Here is a 20,225-nt window from a genome sequence, read left to right as displayed (position 1 = left end):
TTTCCCTGAATCAGATTATTTCCCAATTATCTTAAACACCCAGACTCGCAGTCACCTTTCTCCAAAAGCATCTCCTCTTTCAGGTTCTGAATCCAGGCTGGGGTCAAACTGATATTAGCAGTGGTATTAGTGATTGTTCAAGTTATGCTAAACACAGGTTGGGGAAGGTAGTTTGAGAGAGTATAATTAGATTAAACCAGACATTGAACACTTTACAGAAGTGTTCAGAATAAAAACAGTCAAGTTCAAAGGCAAAAACGATCACGCATTTATGCAAAGACAAGTCAGATAGGATAAGAGCATTCTGGGCAGTTTTGTGAAAGGTACATAAAACTGACCAATCTCAGTTTAGAAAGTAGAAACTTTAGCCTAAACTGAGATTGATAAAGAGGTACCTTGGAATTTTCTAATTATGAAAAATCTTCTCAATCCCTAGGGAGATTTTAACATTTGTCATTCCTTCAACAGATATGAAGCCCTACAAATAAGCCAACAAATGGAACTGGTAAATATTAAAAATTAAAATATTAAGCCAACAAATAAGATGCCTAGGATAGATGAGAGGCTTTCCAAAAGTTCATGGAAAAGGAATATTGGGAATAAAGTGTGCATTTCTTTGAAAATTTTTCTTGTGCCAGTAAACTTGTACTTCAGTATGATTTTTCTATGCTCATTTTTTTTTTTTGCTTAACTTTATTTATTTATTTATTTTAATTTGACTAGAAAGCCACCAGGTCCAGGACTCGAACCGCAGTCAGCCATGTGGGAGTCCAACGCCATTAAGTACCACGCCACCTGTGGGCCCCCTTCTATGCTCTTTTTGAAGTTCCATTGTATTTGCAAAAGTCAGTCAAGTTTTCTTTTGCAACGAAGCTCAAACTCTGGTTCAGGGTCACAGACAATAAACAAGTTTATCAGGTATATAACTCTTACATAAAACACATATGGCATGAATTAATTATTATAAATTTGTATGATAGTCGCTTTATAGGTGTGTATGTGGCTGATCATGGAAGTGTTTCTGAGATGGCAACATTTAGGCTTAGATCTGATTAACAGGTAGAATCCAGATTTAAAGAAAGCGTCTTTCAGAAAGATGCAATAGCATTTGATATAAAGGCGGGAGTGTATATTCTAACTAAAAGGACTAGATGATTCTAAAACAATAAAAATAAATTAAAAAAAAAGCTTATTTTCTGAAAAATAGTAGGCAAGGGAAATGAAGTAGGTTATGATCAGAGAGTGAAGATTATGTATAATTTTGGGGGGAGGATATAATATAGGTTTAGATTAATTTTTAAATATGTCAATCGGGACCAGCAGTTAGCGTAATGGCTATGTCGCTGGACTCCCACGTAGTCAATCGACGTTCGTGTCCCTGACCCAATGGCTTAAAACTCACACTGGGCGCGTGTGTGTGCGTGCCCAAGATCCCGAGAGGAGAATGGAGGAGAAGGGATTGCGGCGTGACCATCCCCGCTGGGGGGTGATTTCTCGCTTTCTGTCTCTATGTCCCTCTCTGTCTGTCTGGCAAGCGCATGTGCCCTATAGCAAAAAAACCTCTCCAAAAAAAAAGAGAATATATGTCTTAAGCAGGGTATTTTATAAAAACCTTATGTACATTCTAAAAATTGTTCTGACTTATTTCTGGAAAGTGGATCATAAGAAAAAAAAAGATTGGGGGACCAGCAGGTGGCATGATGGTTGAGGTGCTGGATTTCTACATGACCAACCATGGTTCAAGTACCGGACCCTGTGGCTTGAAAATCACATTTGGTTGTATGTAGGAATGCCCAATGCCCCAAGAGGAAAATGGAAAAAGGATTGTGTCATGGTCAGCCCTCTCGAGGGGTGATTTCTCACTTTCCATCTCTCTGTCTCTCCCTGCATCTCTCTGGTGAACACACATGCCCTTTGGCAAGCAAAAAATAAATAAGAATGGAAGCAAAGAAGCACCTTAGGAAACTGTTGTGTTTGTCTATAAGGAGTAGTTTGGGCAAAGATGGGTGGCAGGTAGAAAAGAGACAGGGTGTCTTCAGGGCATAGTTTGGAATTACAGTCCATAGGAACTAGTGGTTTGTTGTAGGTGAGAGGTGAAGAAAAAAGTGACTCAAGGCTAACTCTCAGATTGTTAGCTTGAACAACTGGGTACAGTGTCATCATATCTGTTAGTAATATGGGGCATCTTGCGGGGAGGGGAAATTAGGTGTTCTCTTTTGGCAATGACGGATTTGAGGACACGCCAGGTCGAGAGGTAGCTATGGGACTCTGTAGTTCAAAAAGGCATCCATTTTGAAGATGATGATTTGGTAGCCACAGGATAAAAATTCTATTTAAAGTCTTGGGCCAAGAGAGAGACCAGAGATCTGATCAGAATTCAATATCCATGCATCTGGTCTCACTTGGAGTTTTGCAGGGATCTCTGAACCCTCATGTCACATGGGCCGGTCAGAGGCATTCTCCAATGCATTCTCAGATGCTACAGCTCAAATGGTCTTGCACTTTCTTTCCTTATCCAGGAAGATAATGAACTCTGGTAGTATGTCCTGATACTCACTGTAATCAATTCCGTAACATGAGTCCCCTCACCTTTCATCTCATTTATGAATAGAGCATACCTACTAAGCACTTAATGTTAACTCTTTCATTCTCACCATTAGTCTTGATATATTTATTTTTAAGCTTTCTTTTAAGAAAGCACAGTAATTGAGGCATAGTAATTCGTACCCTATCACAGAGATAACCAATGAGAAGCAGTATTTAAGCTGAAGCAATATCATTCTAAATGCTTCAATTGTATGTTACCTATACCTATTGAAAGACCATGCCACAGAAGGGTGACCTTAACGTAGGAAGTTTAAATTCTATTAGAAGATAGACAACTGACCCATGGACTCCTATGTGCTATGTACTGAGATTTCATGATATACTCTTTTGATATCATGATGAATCTGTGTTTTGTACATTAGCATCATGCTATCATAATGCTTTTCAACTGAGAGAGAGGGAAAGTGAGAAATCATTCCCCATGGGAGAAGGCCATCTCACGAGCCATTCTCCATTCTCCCCTCAGGATTTGGGTATACATGCACTTGTGCCGGGAATGCTTTTGAGCCACTGGGTTTGGGACTTGAACTGTGCAGTCATCTGTGTGCAATCCAGCACCTTGACCTTCTCACCGCTTACTGTATGCCCAAAGGATAGTTTTTCAAAAAATAGAGACTTTCTTCTGTCACAACTGGAAAGCGTGGAAGATGCTACTGGCATCAAGAAGATAGATAGATACCAGTTATCCTGTTCCATTTCCTCCAATTAATTATTTGGTTCAAAATGTCAATAGTGCTGAAATTAAGACACTCTGATTTATAGAAATGCACATGAAATTCTGTGATAGTCAATTTTGGCTTGAAAATCTAGAGGGTATGCACTTCATGAATAAAGCTATCTTTCAGTTTAGCTATAATTTTCAATGATTTTTAGTCTATTTTACTAATTTTAAAAGGAGATGATTAGAATATCTGAATGTCTGAATTGTTTGGTCTCTTAGCCGTACCATAACTGATTGTATTAGAAATCTAAACAGAAAAAATAAAATGTCTTTTCTGATTATATTGCTGGAAACCGAATGAAGAAATTACAAAATGAAGGAAAATAAGACTGGGCTATACCAACATTAGAATAAATACAGACACCAAAAATAGTTTTGAAAATCGGCTTCTTAATATCAACTGTATTTGGCCCTCACATCTCCTTTTTTATTCTAGAATAATATGCTTATAATATTAGAAATGTTTACAGCTTGAGCACTCTGCAGCTGCAAGTACTCTTCAAGTTTTTACACTGATTATACTCACTAATTACAACTAGGATGCAAAATAGGTTTTATATCAAATGATACTAAAATGGAAGAACTTAAAACAGAGCAATTTTTTGGAAGTAACTTATTCTTTGGGAGACTGCAGATTTTAGAACAAAACAGCATTAGCCAATTAATCCACCAAGCTAGTCCTTGAGCAAACCATTAAAGCAAAAGGTTACTTTCACACTTGAGTGGTTGACGTCCAAACAGACATTTTGTCGTTGACCACTCTTGTGGCAAATGAAATAAAAAAGCTAGGCTATACAATAAAAAGTGACCCTTTATACAGTCTCACATTAAATAATGCATGTGGCGAAGTCTTTTCTGTGCCCTTAATAAGCTGTCTAATATCAGCTCAGTCTTCATTTCAGCAACACATATTTCACTGATTTACCCTTGTATATTCATCAGGCATTTGTGTTTCTAGTGCAAATGTTCTCTCCATGACTAACTTTATCCTTTCAGGAATGAGCCTGCTGGAGTGTGACATATACAACACCAAGTAATTTAAAAATCTAATATATTCCTATATAAAGTGTGGAGCCAATATTCCTGGCTCGAAACACAGTACTGTTTACAAATGAAGGCAAGCAAGCTAGTCTGGCATGGGCTTCTGAAACTATAGGCTGGGTAAAAGTAATCTGTCTGCTCTGAAAGTCATTCCTGACCTGATAGGCCAATTGGATAAAGGTTTAGCGTTGAATTTGAGATGAACAAATGTGAGGTAGAATAATTCAATCGCACTTTCATGCTTGCCTTTCACACTTTCAGGAACATTCTGGGCTAACGCCTATCTCCATGCCTTATTCTTGCTCTGTACCTGTAATGCCTCTTTTTCTACCGAATATCTAGATTACACCCACCTTTTAAAGCCTAAGTCAAGAGCTGTCTTCACCGAAGTCTAGTCTGTCACATTAGTAAATAAATAAACTCACTTCCTCTGAGTCTTGGAAAGTATTTGTTTCTATATGCGGCTGATTAAGTGATACCAAGGAAAGGGCATAAGCATTGCAGTTAGAGGACTACCTGCATTTTATTTCTGCTCTTCGCAAGCTGATATTCTCTCACCTTAAAAAGAAATAATAATTGTACATTAGCATCCAGTGAGGATCAAGTGACTTAAAGTAAAAGTAAATGTGTAGGAAGCAATGAGAAAAAGAAAACCAATTTTATATTTAAGAATATATTTGTATTTAATTGTATGTTTTTTCTCTTTGCATAATTGTTTCATGTCTATATGCTTTCTAATATTGTTTAGATTATAAATGGATGGAGAGCAGAGAATGGGTCATGATAAATATAAATGTTTTGTACTTTGGAGATTCTTGGCACATTGATACACTCAATGAAAGAGCCAACAAATCTATCTGTCTGTCATCTACCTTAAGACTGGAATGGATACAAGGTTCAGAACATTGCAGAGATGAATAGGAGTAATATTTAACTAGTTAATATACATTGATATGAGTTAGAATAGTTCATGTGTGTCAAAATGTATTGCAAAAGATAAAAAGCGCAGCAGAACAAGTGTAACTTTACTGTTTAAGAAAGAAAAAAGTAAAGATGAATGGATAAGCAAATATAAGAAAGTACGTAAGGAGAAACAGTATGGGTAAATTGTTCATAAGTGAGAGCAACTAGCACAGGGCTTGAATACATTGATAGTAAGCATGTTTTTAGAATTGTGAAGAATTTAATTAAAAGAGAATAAACATTAAGAAAAGCTGAAAGAAGAGATGACCTAATTATTAGGAATATGCAAATGACGAAATTGTTTTATCCTCAAATAATGTCTTCCCGAATTTCCATAGCCTCTCCTTTCCTTCCTACTTATTACAGTCACCCCTCACTTGATAAAATACTTGTTTAATGATTCCTTCCTTAGGACCAGGTCCTCAGTATGAGGAATTCCTTTTCTCAGTCTGTGTGAGTTTCAGGATTCCCCTTCCTCAATAGCTGCCTGGTTCCTACCCTGGGTGACTATTCACTACAAGAAGTATTTGCAATTGCAAGATCACATATTTAGTTTATAAATTTATTTTTTATTGTACACCCACAGATGTATTCAGTGTAAATAAAAACAACTCCACTGGATGTGTAGGATTATGTTTTGCTGTGTCTTATTGCCTTCTGGTGCTTATATAATCTATGCATTTTGTATGGATAGAATTACATTATTCTTGCGTGATGGTGCATGACATCAACTGAAAAATGCATACTCTGTGGTGTCACAACACACTACAAGACATCTATCTTTAAGCTCTTTACTTATTGACCAATTTACTTAATGACCACATTGTAGGAATGAAAGGAACTTGCTTGTAGAGTGCAATGCCTATCCATATATTTAAGGGGCATCATCTGTCTTCAGAAAATTATATTCAAATTAAGGCCAGCATACACTTTAAAATCACTTAACATGGCCAAAACCAATCAAACAAAAAATATTTTAAGAGTTAAAATTGCCAAAGAGGACAAACTAAAAGCATCTGTTTCACTTGAGTAAACACTGTCTTTGACACGGTGACAGAATATTAAGATGAAAAAGGCTTGGTCACTGCTTACAGTTATAACACGCAAATAAAAGAAATAAATCAAATGACAACAATGTAAGTTATGGTATGCTCAACAGAACATAATTTTGCAAGATACTGGATGCAAACCCAACCTCTGTGCAGTCGGGAACAGGATGGACTGTGGAAGCCACATGCCAACAACAATTGAGTCTATGGCCCTGTTGGCTTGAAAATGCCCAGGACTCTGGCATGATGCAACTAGAGAAAGGCTTTTAAAATTCAGTGGATTTGCAGATCAGTAGATGGTATAATGCTTATATTGTTGGACTCCCACGTAGCTGACCGTGGTTCGAGTCCTAGATCCAGTGGTTTAAACTTACACTGGATGCATGTGCATGCCTGCCTAAAATCCTGAGAGAAAAATGGAGGAGAAGGGATTGTGGCATGGCCATCCCCCCTGGGGGGGGTGATTTCTCACTCTCTGTCTCCCTGGTGAGCACACATGCTCTATGGCAAATATTTTCTCTCTAAAAAAAAAAAATCAGTAGATTTGAGGTGAATCTCAAATTATTTTTATTGTGCATCATAATTGAAGCTGCTGAGGAAATCATTCAGTGTTGTTCTGTACCTCAGAGATCTTGCAATCTGGAGAAGGTCCCTCAGCTCCAGAATGTCCAGAATCAATAACGAGGACAGGGAAGAACAAGACAATTTCAACTCTACAACACCCTTGTCTAAGAGAGCCGGGGTGGCTATATTCCATGCTCATTCTGAATATATTCATTGATTTCATATAGAAATTTTGATCATGTCTGTTGAATCCTAGGAAATACTTTACTTCTCAGAGTTTTTCAAAACGGGACATTCAGGCAGTTTGAAATAGTATAGAAAGTAAGTTATTAGACTGTATGCCTTATCAGAGTTTGGTTTGATTTCTAGAAATACCTATCTACTAATAGTAATGCAGTACTGTGGAAAGAGAATTGCATCGCCTCAGTATAGAAGGAAGATCTATCTGCCCAGCAATGTGTCTCAGGAGGAATTTACTACAAAGCAACCACATTAATTAACGACCACATTAATGACTTGACTAATTCTGCTGGACCCTAGTGAAGAAAATATTGCAGTATTGCTACTATTGGCCTCAATGAAAGGAAATCTGTTGGTCAAGACAAAAAGAAAGTGAATTCACAAGGTAGATGATAACTGCAATTATAAAAGAAATAGACACCTGTTTGGTTTGGCAGCAGTTTGATCTTTCATTTACAAATAAAAGTTTCTGGTATTATACAAAATAGTCTCATTGTGGCCAGTGATATAACATATGTTTTCATATATTTTATTAATTATATCCATAGTTTCTTTTCCTCAGAAGGTATTATTTACTCATTTTGCACCTTTCAAAAATTTACATCTTTAACCCTGGGATGCAAATATTTTCTTCTAAATGTTTAATAGCTGTAATCTCTCACATTTTGCATTATAATCCTTATTTTTTAAAGTATGGTGTAACATAGGGTACATGGGTATCCAGTTTAATATCTACTTATTAATACTATGTATTTTCTCTTCAACTGCAGTATTTGTTTCTATTGCTGCCAAAACTAATAGAAACACATATAGCAAATTAAAATAAAACACATTTATTATTTCATGTTTCTTTAGTTCAGAAGTTTGATATGAGTTTCGCTGTACTAAAAACAAGGGTATTGACAGGACTGTATTCCTTTCTGAAACTCTAGAAGAGAATCTAATTTTTTGCTCCTTCAGGTTGTTTGTATGATTCAATTTGAGGCAGTTGAATGAGCAATGACCTTATTTTCTCATTGACTCTGAGTTGAGGGCTATTCCTAGCTTCTTCAGGCTGCCCGCACTGCCTAGCCTCCATCTTTGTTCCTGTTTGTTCTGCTACTAATAACAAAAAATACCAGAATCTGAGTTTAAGAGAATATAGATTAACTCAGCTCACCCTTTGGAAGTACAGAGTCCAAGAACCACATCTAATGAAAGTCTTCTTGCTGGTGGATAATATGGTGGAGGGTTTGAGTGGAACAAAATGTTTCTTTGTATCTCCTGACCTCTTCTTGTTCTTCTCCCAGGACTCAATCATGGCCGCTCTATGTTGATGCCCAGTCACTTCGAAAGGCTCCACCTTCCAATACCTTCATTTGATTAGGTCTCCTCTTTACCTTCACAATACACCACATTCTAACATGTGAATCTGAGAGGAACTTATTCACTGACTCAGACCACAGCAATTTTTAAAGCTAGCAACAGAGATCAGTTTCTTTATCTTTTGATTTAATTTTGTGTCTTCCATCATCACACCTCTCTAACCACAACCAGAAAAAAAAAGAAAAAAAAAAGAAAACTTTCTTTCTTTCTTTTTATTTCTCTTTTTTTCTCTTTTCCTCTTCTTTTCTTTTTTTAATATAGGGCACATGTGTTCACTGAAGAGAAACAGAGAGAGAAAGGGAAAGTGAGAAATCACACCTCAGGAGGGTTGGCCGCACAAAAATCTCTTCATTCTTCTCTCTGGACCTGGGGCATCCAGCCACCTTAACCTCTCTATGCCACCTGCTGGTCACTCAGAAAAAGTTTATTGTTAAGAAATTATGTTGAGATTGTTCCCACCCAGATAATGGAGGGTAATCTTCCAGTGTCAAGGTCTGTGCCAAAATGACATCGCAAAGTCCTTTTTCCTAGGTAAGTTTGCATATGAACGTGTTGCCAGGGTGAGGATATGAGTACCTGTGAGGATAGGAAGTCAGCCATTATTCTACACATTTCATTGCAGTTTTGTCTAAAATCAATCCATTAAGCTATCTGTCTATAACTGTGTTCTAATACCAAGCTGTTTTACATATATTAAATCTGTTTATTAGGTAATGTAAGACTTTTGTAGCTTTATTTTTTAAAATTTTTGGTGGGATCAGCAGTGGGCTCCCATGTGGTCAATCGTGGTTCAAGTCCTGGACATGACGGGTTAAAAATCATGCCTGGCACGTGTGCCTGCATGCCCAAAATTCCAAGAGGAAAATGGAGGACAAGGGATTGCAGCATGGCCATCCCCCCTGGGGGTTTATTTCTTGCTTTCTGTGTCTCTGTTGCTTTCGGTTTCTCCAGTGAGGACACACAACATAGCAAAAATTATTTTCTAACAAAAACAAAAAACAAACAAAAACTTTGTCAGTTACATAGGTGTGTTTCCAAGAAAATAATAAATGCGTGAATCAACATATATTAATGCAACAAAAGTCTTTTGAGGCTTTGTTTGGAATTGTGTTTATGTCATAGGGAAAAAAGGCATTTGACAATATAAAGAAAATGAACTTGAAATAAAAATAAGAAAAAGTGTTTAAATTAATTGAATTCTGCAAAATGAGGCAAAAGACAAAAGCAGATCCTAAAGACTAAATTACAATATAACCAAGGGAGAATATATTTAAACAAAAATTTAATAATGGGCATTGAAAGAGTTTCAAAAATAAGCAAGAGTATATAAATGAGAAAACAGAAAATAAATAAAAGGGTTAAAAACAAACAGTAAAATGGAACACAGAGAGAAGCAACACAAAACAATGGATTAGAAATGATATTCAATCTATGACAAAAAATTTAAAATAAAAATAAAAAGACCCAGGCTTATTAAGTACCTGAGAAAATTAACAGAATATATTTAAACAAAAATTTAATAATGGGCATTGAAAGAGTTTCAAAAATAAGCAAGAGTATATAAATGAGAAAACAGAAAATAAATAAAAGGGTTAAAAACAAACAGTAAAAAGGAACACAGAGAGAAGCAACACAAAACAATGGATTAGAAATGATATTCAATCTATGACAAAAAATTTAAAATAAAAAAAAAAGACCCAGGCTTATTAAGTACCTGAGAAAATTAACTTTGACCATTCACAAGCAAACCTAGTAGAAGTCGTGTTTATTATAGGTGTTTTTGCTTGAGGGCATGTGCATTTGCCAATAGGCCTGCCCATTGCCTAATAATTATGGGAACCAAATTCCACATCCCTGACTGTGTGGAAGCCCAGTCCTGGTGGCTTGAAACACAGGTCTCTGTCTCTCTCTCTGGTGAGCACAAACCCTACATTAAAGACCTAAAAAAAAAAAGATAGATAAAAACATAGACAGAAGAAGAGATATAGGTCCTAGTATTTCTACACACACACACGCAGACACACACACACATTTATATAGTCTTTAAAAAGTTAATAGATAGCAATATGTATTTTAAATAAAACTATGCATGCACTTAAAATCTCTTTGCAACAAAATAAGCTGATACTTTGGAAAAGAGTTTTCATCCATTTATTTTGTATTCATGATAGAGAGCATATGCATGCACATTAGAGAGAGAGTGAGAGAGAGAGAGAGAGACCTTGACAGAGTGTCATCCTGCCGTATTCCCCTTTCCTCAGACCTCCAGCTCCTCAAGATCTTGGGCATCCAAGCACATGCCCCGTCTGCATTAGGTGGACTAGCCCAGGGATCCTGACCAGCAGCTGGCCCCATGCTCTCAGATTTGCAGTCCAGTATGCAACCAACCATGCCACCTATTGGTCAATAAACTCCTACTTAATTTCACTTTTCCACAAATAGTTTTGAAGTCCCTTTGTGTGTGTATGTGTGTGTATGTATGTGTGCGTGTGCATGTGTGTGTATGGAGAGAGAGTGAAAGGTATGTAAAGGAATTGACTCACATGATTACAAGTTTGGTAAATCCAGACTGTGTGGGGCAGCAGGGCGACCAGAGAACCAGAGATGTTGCTAGAGCTCCCGTCTACCAGCACAATTCTCTCGTCCTCAGGGGAGCTCAATTTTTTCTCTATCAAGGCCTTCACCTGACTGAATAAGGCCCAGACACATTACTCAAAGTCTACTGACTTAAATGTTGATCTTTTGTAAAAATTATATATCCAAGAAACATCTAGAATAATGTTTAACCAAATATGTAAATACCATGGCATAGGCATATCAACACATAAAATTAACCAAAATTATGATAAAAATGTAAAGAATAATTTAATTCCCAAAAGTCCAAAGCAAGTAAAGAAGAAATAATAAAAATAATAAAAATAACATCAGAAATTAAGGAGAGATAGAAAATTTAAATCAATAAATTTTTATTTGCTTGTTTTGCTATAGGGCACATGCACTCACAGGAAAGAGACAAAGTGAGAAATCACCCCTGTCCCAGGGAAGATGGCCACGTCACAGTCCTTTCTCCCCTCTGGATTTTGGACACGCGTATGTGTTCGGCATGTTTTTCAAGCCACTGAGGTCAGGACTCAAACCAAGCAGTCACTATGTGGATCCATCTGCCTTAACTGTCTGCTGGGGCCCCCTAGATCTTATTCATAAATATAAGTAAAGAAGTAACACTTTTTGAGCAAATTAGCAAAACACATAAATAACAGGTAATTGTTTTAGACCCATTGTAATATTTGGAAAGTTTATGCTGATGTGGTTTTTGCCACATGGTATTTCTAAATGAAATGTGTAGATGTTTGTAAGGTGGGCTTACACCTAAGGCTAGTTTTTAAAAAGGTAGAATAACCTGATCCATGAATTATTTCATTATATAATACCTAAAACTTTATTTCATACTTTGGATTATACAATCCCGTATTCTAAATTCAGCTGGAAATTGAAATGCTTTATCTATGGTTAGCATGACGTCAAATTTATAACACTATTTGGTATGAGTGAAATTTTAGTTAGTTTGAGTTAATATTATGTCAGGTAACAAAAGATTAGAACCAGTTTTATAAAAGATCTGAAAATTTTTTATTTTACTTTTTTTTTGCTTTGTTTTAAAATTCTAAAAAGTATATAAATCGGCTGTCTATGCCACTTACATATACAAAGAAACCAAATAAAACTGCCACTAAGGATGTTAATATGGTCCTCTACCATATTGGTGGATGCAGCGATAATTATACAGCTAAATAAATACGAGTATGTAACAATTTCAATAAGAGAAAAAGCTTCCGTGCTGACTAACCTTATTTGAGATGCTTGATATTAAATCAATACGGCTGTCACAATCCATTTCTTAACTATTGCATCATTGTCACCTAGGCACCATATGGTGTATCAAATGACAAGGTAAAAATGTCTATCAGCATACGAGTAAAAACTACCACCATTAAATCAATTCCATTACAGAAGAAATAAGAAATAAAAATATGATTTTAGTATAGCAAGCCAGATGTTCTTGCATGAGTTCATGAGATTAAGAAGCATATAAACCTGCAATGTAATTAAATGTATCATCAGGCCTTACAGATTCTAAGATTAGGTTTGATTTAAGGAAGTAGTCGTCAAAATTGTATTCAGACGGTTTTTCTCCTTTATTTTGAATATCAGGATAGTTCTGTTGATAGTTTAACAGTGACTCGACAGGGAAACCTAGTTTACAAATAGTCTAAACAGTTCTCAGCTTTTTTGAAAGAAAAGTCTAAAACAGGCTGATGCTATTTTGTTGCCGAAGAAGCTGAAAAGAGATATTCCTTTACAAAAATCTCAATTAATTTTAAAACAGATCTAAATAAGTATAATCAGAGCTGTCACAATCCATTTCTTAACTATTGCATCATTGTCACCTAGGCACCATATGGTGTATCAAATGACAAGGTAAAAATGTCTATCAGCATACGAGTAAAAACTACCACCATTAAATCAATTCCATTACAGAAGAAATAAGAAATAAAAATATGATTTTAGTATAGCAAGCCAGATGTTCTTGCATGAGTTCATGAGATTAAGAAGCATATAAACCTGCAATGTAATTAAATGTATCATCAGGCCTTACAGATTCTAAGATTAGGTTTGATTTAAGGAAGTAGTCGTCAAAATTGTATTCAGACGGTTTTTCTCCTTTATTTTGAATATCAGGATAGTTCTGTTGATAGTTTAACAGTGACTCGACAGGGAAACCTAGTTTACAAATAGTCTAAACAGTTCTCAGCTTTTTTGAAAGAAAAGTCTAAAACAGGCTGATGCTATTTTGTTGCCGAAGAAGCTGAAAAGAGATATTCCTTTACAAAAATCTCAATTAATTTTAAAACAGATCTAAATAAGTATAATCAGAGAAAAAAATTATCATTTTTTTAGTTAGTTAGATTTAGTTGATACGATATGTATAAATACTCGTAATGTACTGTACTTCATACAAATGGATCTTCGGAGAAACATTAGTATTAGCTTTATTATCAATGAGTTTTCTAATGCTATTTGTTCTCTGACACAAGTGTGGAAACATGACCAAAAATCTGACAAATTAGGTCTTTTGCTTTTTTTATATTTAAAACCTGATTCTATTTAAAAAATTAGATATTTTAAGAGAGTGATAATATTTATTTTGAAACATCACATGAATCCAAATAGTTAGATTTAAGCAAGTTTTGGACTAGTTCTTGGGATAATATGAAAGGCATTTTGAACACACCAGGATTTTATGGTGAAGGCATTTACCTGTTGTCTCTATGTTTAAGAACATAGAAATTTGCACTCATAATGAAGATATATAGTGTTTGTTTTTAATAATGCAGATGGCATGGATACTATAGAGAAAGTTTTATTTTAACTGATTCACAAAGTTAGAATTTTTTAGCATATTAAGTTAGAAACAATTTTCAAATTAAAAATCCATGGGAACTGTATTTCCTATTTTTCAGACATCTAATACTGGGCATAAGTTCCCACAGTCAGAAGTCAATTGAGATATTTCTCTGGAAATTAGTGGATTGAACAGAATTATAGATGTACATAAAATAGCCAGATGCAATCCTACAAATCATGTGTTGATGGATGCAAGAGACCATAAAATTGAATAATGAATACTGTAACTTTATCTACTGAGAGAAAACCTATATGAGGAGATTTAACATTCCTATGTGGATTATAAAACATTTACTGAGGAGTGGGCTGAAGAAAAAAAAATCCTTGTAATTTTTTTGTTGGCAATATCTGCAAATCTCAGAATTTGTTTTTCCCTTCAGTAGAATCCATGCTAATCAACTACTAATGTATTTTTTGATGAAATGCTATATGTGAATCACTAAATAGAGTACCTTTAAAAGATACTATCATTTTAGTGTATGAATGCAATTAAGTAGTTATGTCTTTAAAAAAAAAAAAAGTAGAAATCCACTTTTGACCTATGTACCAGAAAAAATATTACATGACTATGCCGTGCTAATCTTCACCGCACCTTCATCCCTGCAGCTTCAGTGATGCTCAGTCAACCTACAATTTCTGTTGCAAACAGTTCCTCAGAAAATCTGGATGATGATTGGTAAGTTATTAGGAACTAAGCATTACCAATTTCTCATATTTAAAATGTGTTTTGTTACATAACACACAGTATCTGAAGAAAGTTACTGAATTCCTTTTCCACATTCAACCTGGCATTCAATGCTGTGGGCTTTGAATGTGAAGAATTTGAACATTTGTATCACTTTCCTCTTACCCAAGTCACCAACTCGTGCTTCCTAGCAAGTCTCCCTTCTTCTGGCTATACTGTCTCTAGTCTCTCCACGGAGTAGCCAAAGTCATTCTTACACGTGGTAATTCTTATTGTTTGCCACGTGATCAAGGCCAAGAATAATAAAAAAGATGATCTTGATTACAACATACATTTTAATTTAAAGAGAGAAAACAGCCAAAATTTAATTCTGTGGTCAATAGTTTTTGAGTTCCACAGTAACTATTTTTTAACTACTTCCTTTGGTCAGTTTTGGTATCAGTGGCATTATGGAAATCTGTTTATTTTGAATTAACTTGAAACCCTTAATCCACTGTGATTAGACTACTAAACTTCCACTGTAGAGTATTTGCAATTATTTGCCATTACAATTCTCTGTAATTCCTGCATCAATACTTGTGACTTTAAGAAACCTGAGATTTAGATGCAGGAATCGGTGGAGTCTCACTTCTAAAGTTTCTCTTTGTAATATCCTATCTTTTTGTAAGTTACACATCTTGTGTCTAGATATAGTCAGAAGGCTTGGATGGAATTTATATATTTCTATTATTTTAACTGAAAATCTGCAGTTTTTATAACATTAACTGTATGTCTTGGTACCATAAACTTCATTCACATGAGCTAATAAGTTAGATTTTTTAATCTTTCATTTTAATTTTACAAATTTGTTCGAGATCTCATATTTTACAGTGAGAATATAAAAGTGTAAAGTAATTGTTATTCCTTATTCTCCTTTACTAATAACACGATAGTGCTTGTAGTTGTAGGAGTACACCAGAAGTTAGGGTTGATACGGAATGGGTAATGGAAGCAGGTAGTTATAAATCCTGGATAAAATAGCATGACCAATTACAGAAAAATGAGGAACGTAATTGTCATAAGTATTTCCTCCTCAGTTTTTATTAATCAACACATTTGCGTTTGTATGTGTGAAAACTTCCCATGTTCTCCATTATCACGTACTGTAAGATAGACGACTTTATGCCATAGAATCTAAGTTGTAGAATATCAAGAAGACAAGTATACATCACTCCAGGACTTTACCTGCTCGGGATAATAGGTTAGTGTATTTTAGAATTATTTTATTTAACTTTATTTGTTTATTTATTTATTTTAATTTGATCAGAGACAGACAGAGTGAGAGCAAGAGATAGAAGCAAAGCAAGACACCAGGTCCAGGACTGGAACCTAGTCAGCCATGTGAGAGTCCAGCACCCTTGACCACCACACCACCTGCAGATTAGTGTATTTTATGTTACGTGCAGAATAATTGCACCATGTTTTGCAAAATTATGGTTTCGTTATTATCTTTATGTGGAGATTAATTAAAGTTTAAAGAAGTACATATGGCCACTGAGTTGACAGCAGTCAGGTTTGTGATGGTTAATTTTATGTGTCAACATGACTGGACAGAAGATTGGGTCTTTGCCTGCCTTCAGACTGGAATTCACGTCTACAATGCTCCTGATTCTTTGACCTTCAGACTCAGAGTGGAATTGCACCACCAGCTCTCCCCAGACTCTAACTGCACGCAGCAGATCTAGGGACTTCTCCCCTTCATAACTGCGTAAGCCAATTTCTTATCATACATCTCATATATACATGCATACATACATAAATATACACATATGCATACACATGCATACATATACACAATCACATATCCTATTGACTCTGCTTCCCTTGAGGACCTGACTAAAATAGCAATTCACGTGTGTTGAACAAAAGCACAATTTTCCCTGTCGTGAAGCCTTGGCAGGCTTCTGCCTTTGACAGTGGCTGCTATGCGATCTTAGGCAAGATGTGTGACTTTGAAGCCTTATTTTTGGTTCATCTGAAAAGCAGAGATAATATTACCTATCTCAGGTTTTTCTTGAGGAGATGGAATGTAACATTTTTGTAAATTGTAAAAATGAGAAATGTATGTAAAGCTCCCTGTAAGGTGTCTGGCATATATTGAGAGCTATCAATAGCTGTTACTATTAAGCTTTGAAATCGCCTTCTTTGTACAAAAATTCTTTTAGAAATTTTATCCCCATTAAATGTTTTTCTCCAAGCATTTTAGACATGTAGAAGTTCAGATTTTAGATAAACAGTGTTCAAGGACACACTGAATTTTTCAAGAGCTCTCTGACAATTGAATCTCCTGAAAAATATTATCCAAAAATCAGATCTTTGATCTATTTTGTTAATATATTGAACAATTTAGATTTACAGTAAATAATAAACACATTTCCAACATGGAGACATATGTAGTAACTGATACATTTTTTCTACTGAAACATTCCAGTGACATAAATGATCTAAAAGATTGCTTCATTGTTAATGATTATTACATATAATCATCTACTTTATTGATCTACTTTATGGATTACACTATCTCCATCTTGAAAATCTTGAGATTTATAAAACTGGATAACTGTAATTTTGTTCAGCACACAATTGAAATATATTTTGGGGTGTTTCTAAAAGATGCAGAAGTCCAGGCATAGATTCCTGTGTTGTAATCCCAGCAACTCAGGAATCAGGAACCCAAGACAGGAAGAACATGAGATCGCCTGACTGTCAAAATAAAAATAAAAATAAAAATAAAAACAGATGCAGGGCACTTCATCACAATAATGCAAAATCAAAGAACAGCAAGAAAAAATATACAGCCATAATACACCGAAATTTTTATCATATATGATTAAAGAAGATTTTATTTTCTTTGTCGTATTTAACTTAAAAAAAAAAAACTAATCTTTTTCCTAGGGAGACACCTTCAAAAAGATACTTATTTGCCTTTTAAGAAAAGAAATTATAAAAGGAAAAATTTAATAGTTACCTATGTCTATCCTAGGATTAGGAATTCACTCTCTTCTCCCACAGTAAAAGGAACATTTTAATTTTTTGAATTCTTGCATTGAATTCATGCTGCTTTGCTAGTCCTTTGAAGTTTGTCTTGATTATAAGAGTACTAATAATGACCCCTATAAATAGAGTGCTCAGTTTACTCAAATAGAGTTTGATTTTAGGAAAATATTTTAAAACTAATTCATGCTAAAAATCTTTGAAATCACACAAGTGTTCCTATGTCAATTTTTCTCTTTGTATATGTAGAAATGGTATCAAATATTAAATGAAGTATATATTAATTAACTATGTGAACATAATTAAATTGATGAATTGTAAAAGTGATAAAACTTCACAAATTAATAATTGGTAAGTTTTATGAAAAAAATAAAATGACTCACATTTATACATATCTGCTTTAAACTTAAATGCCATCATGTTGTTAATAGTTTGGTCCTAGGAATCTTCACTTAAAGACAGTTCTGTAGTTACCTGGAAGACTTTTTAGCACTACAACTAAACTAATTCATTTTTTGAGAAGTTGAGGAATCTAAAATTTAAGTTAAATATTTTTCAAAATGTGAGGCTTAGTTAATTAAAATATGAAGTTATTCCAGCATTAACATCTAGTATTTTATTAAGAACTCATGCCCTAAGCATACACATGACTCAGGTCTTAAAGCAAATGTTTTGTTTTATTGTAGATTGCAAACTATCTCATTGGGTACTTGGAGCTCTGGGATGTTTGTAAACTGAGTTTTAAAATTATGAATTTTATTATGAATGGCTATGATCAACCTCATGGACATAAAATTCTACTATAGCAAGGAAAAATATCAGAGATGAGATTTTCTGAAATCCCATATTTTAAAGTTATCTGAAACAGAATTCTGGGAGAAGACATGATGTGAAAAACCTGTTGAACAAATAAGACCAGATAAACAAATAAAAATATCATGAAAACTTGAAGAATCATAATAAAACAGTAAATATTTATTCTGCTATGATATCAGTGTTTTATCATGAACAATAAACATTCTTTACACTTAGAAATGTTTTATAATAGGGGTGCTCTCTTTTCAAGTCTCTTCCACAAGATAGCTTTAAACCAAATAATATCTCTAGAAATATATATTCAGATGCCACTTTTTGTTTGAGCAGCTTGGTAAAATAAGCAAAATGAAAGTTTAAATGTGACAAGTACACACAGAAGAGAAATAGAAGGAATCAATAGAAAGGAAATAAATATTTTAGTAAACATGGTGTAATTAAAATTCTTTACTGTTAACATCACTCCAAGTCTCATAATTATATCTAGGTTCTCAAAAATCTATTGCATAGAACAAATGTTCTCAAAAATCTATTGCACAGAACAAATTCAAGAATTATAAGTAGGAACAAACACTAGTATAAATACAATTTTTTAAACAATTTTTTTCTTATTGAGGAAATAAATGTTTAACAAATATCTAGCACAAAGTGAAATCCAGAAGATATATGATTGTAGAATTCTAAAGGTTTGATTTCATATTATGTTTAAATATTATCTGTTACTAGTTTCTCTGCTAGTTGTCATCCTCACCAATCGGAAATTAATTAGGAAATCACAGGTTACAAGTCACATTTTAAAAGATAAATCTCTGGAAAGATTTTATTTTAAGTGCTTTACTTTGAGTAACTGTATTAAGTAATATTTAGTTATGAGATTGTTAACTTATCAATATAGAAATATATTTAGCCAATCTATTGAATATTAACTATTTTAAATATATCAGGAATCTAAACACCAAAAAAAAATGATTTATTTATATTTTATTATTGATACCCATGAAGAAACCTGTTATACCAATTTCTGGAATCCTGAGAACATAATTATACCTGTCAGTAACTCATTAATATATTTTTAAATATTTCTTTAATGAATTTTCTTATGATTTATTACTTTGTATATTTAGAAAATATATAACACTAAAAATTTCTCTAAAAGATGTACTCACATTTCTATTTATAAAACTAAAACTTACCAAAAGTTATTCATTGAAAACTTCATAGTAATAACTAATTGTATGGCTAGGGGCATGGTTGAATAAACTAGAACAAATTTGGCAAACTATTAAGAAATTTATACCTACAGCATATGATACATTTACAAGGCTTCCCTCTACTTGTCTATCAAGTTTTTTTCTTTTCAATTTTGACATTTTACGTAATGTATTTGGAAAATAGATTAATAAAAAAAATCACTTAGCTCTTTAAGTCTTCTTGATTTACATGATACTGCTACAGTATAAGTCTCCAACCTACTTTAAGAAAACTCATTATCGTAGCTATTTAAAAGAAGATGGTAGTGTAATATAAGATTAGTCCATTGAACTCACATGCAACTAAATGACCTTGACTCTTGGGCAACTGACAAAATATTGATGCATGCACTATTTTATGTGCTTAACCAAAATAAAATGAGTAAACACACATCAAGCAAATTGAAATTATTTTGTATAAATTATAG

This window comes from Tupaia chinensis, unplaced genomic scaffold, assembly GCF_000334495.1.
Source record: "Tupaia chinensis unplaced genomic scaffold, TupChi_1.0 Scaffold000281_1, whole genome shotgun sequence".
Classification (NCBI taxonomy): domain Eukaryota; kingdom Metazoa; phylum Chordata; class Mammalia; order Scandentia; family Tupaiidae; genus Tupaia; species Tupaia belangeri.
This window is presented reverse-complemented; position numbering follows the sequence as displayed.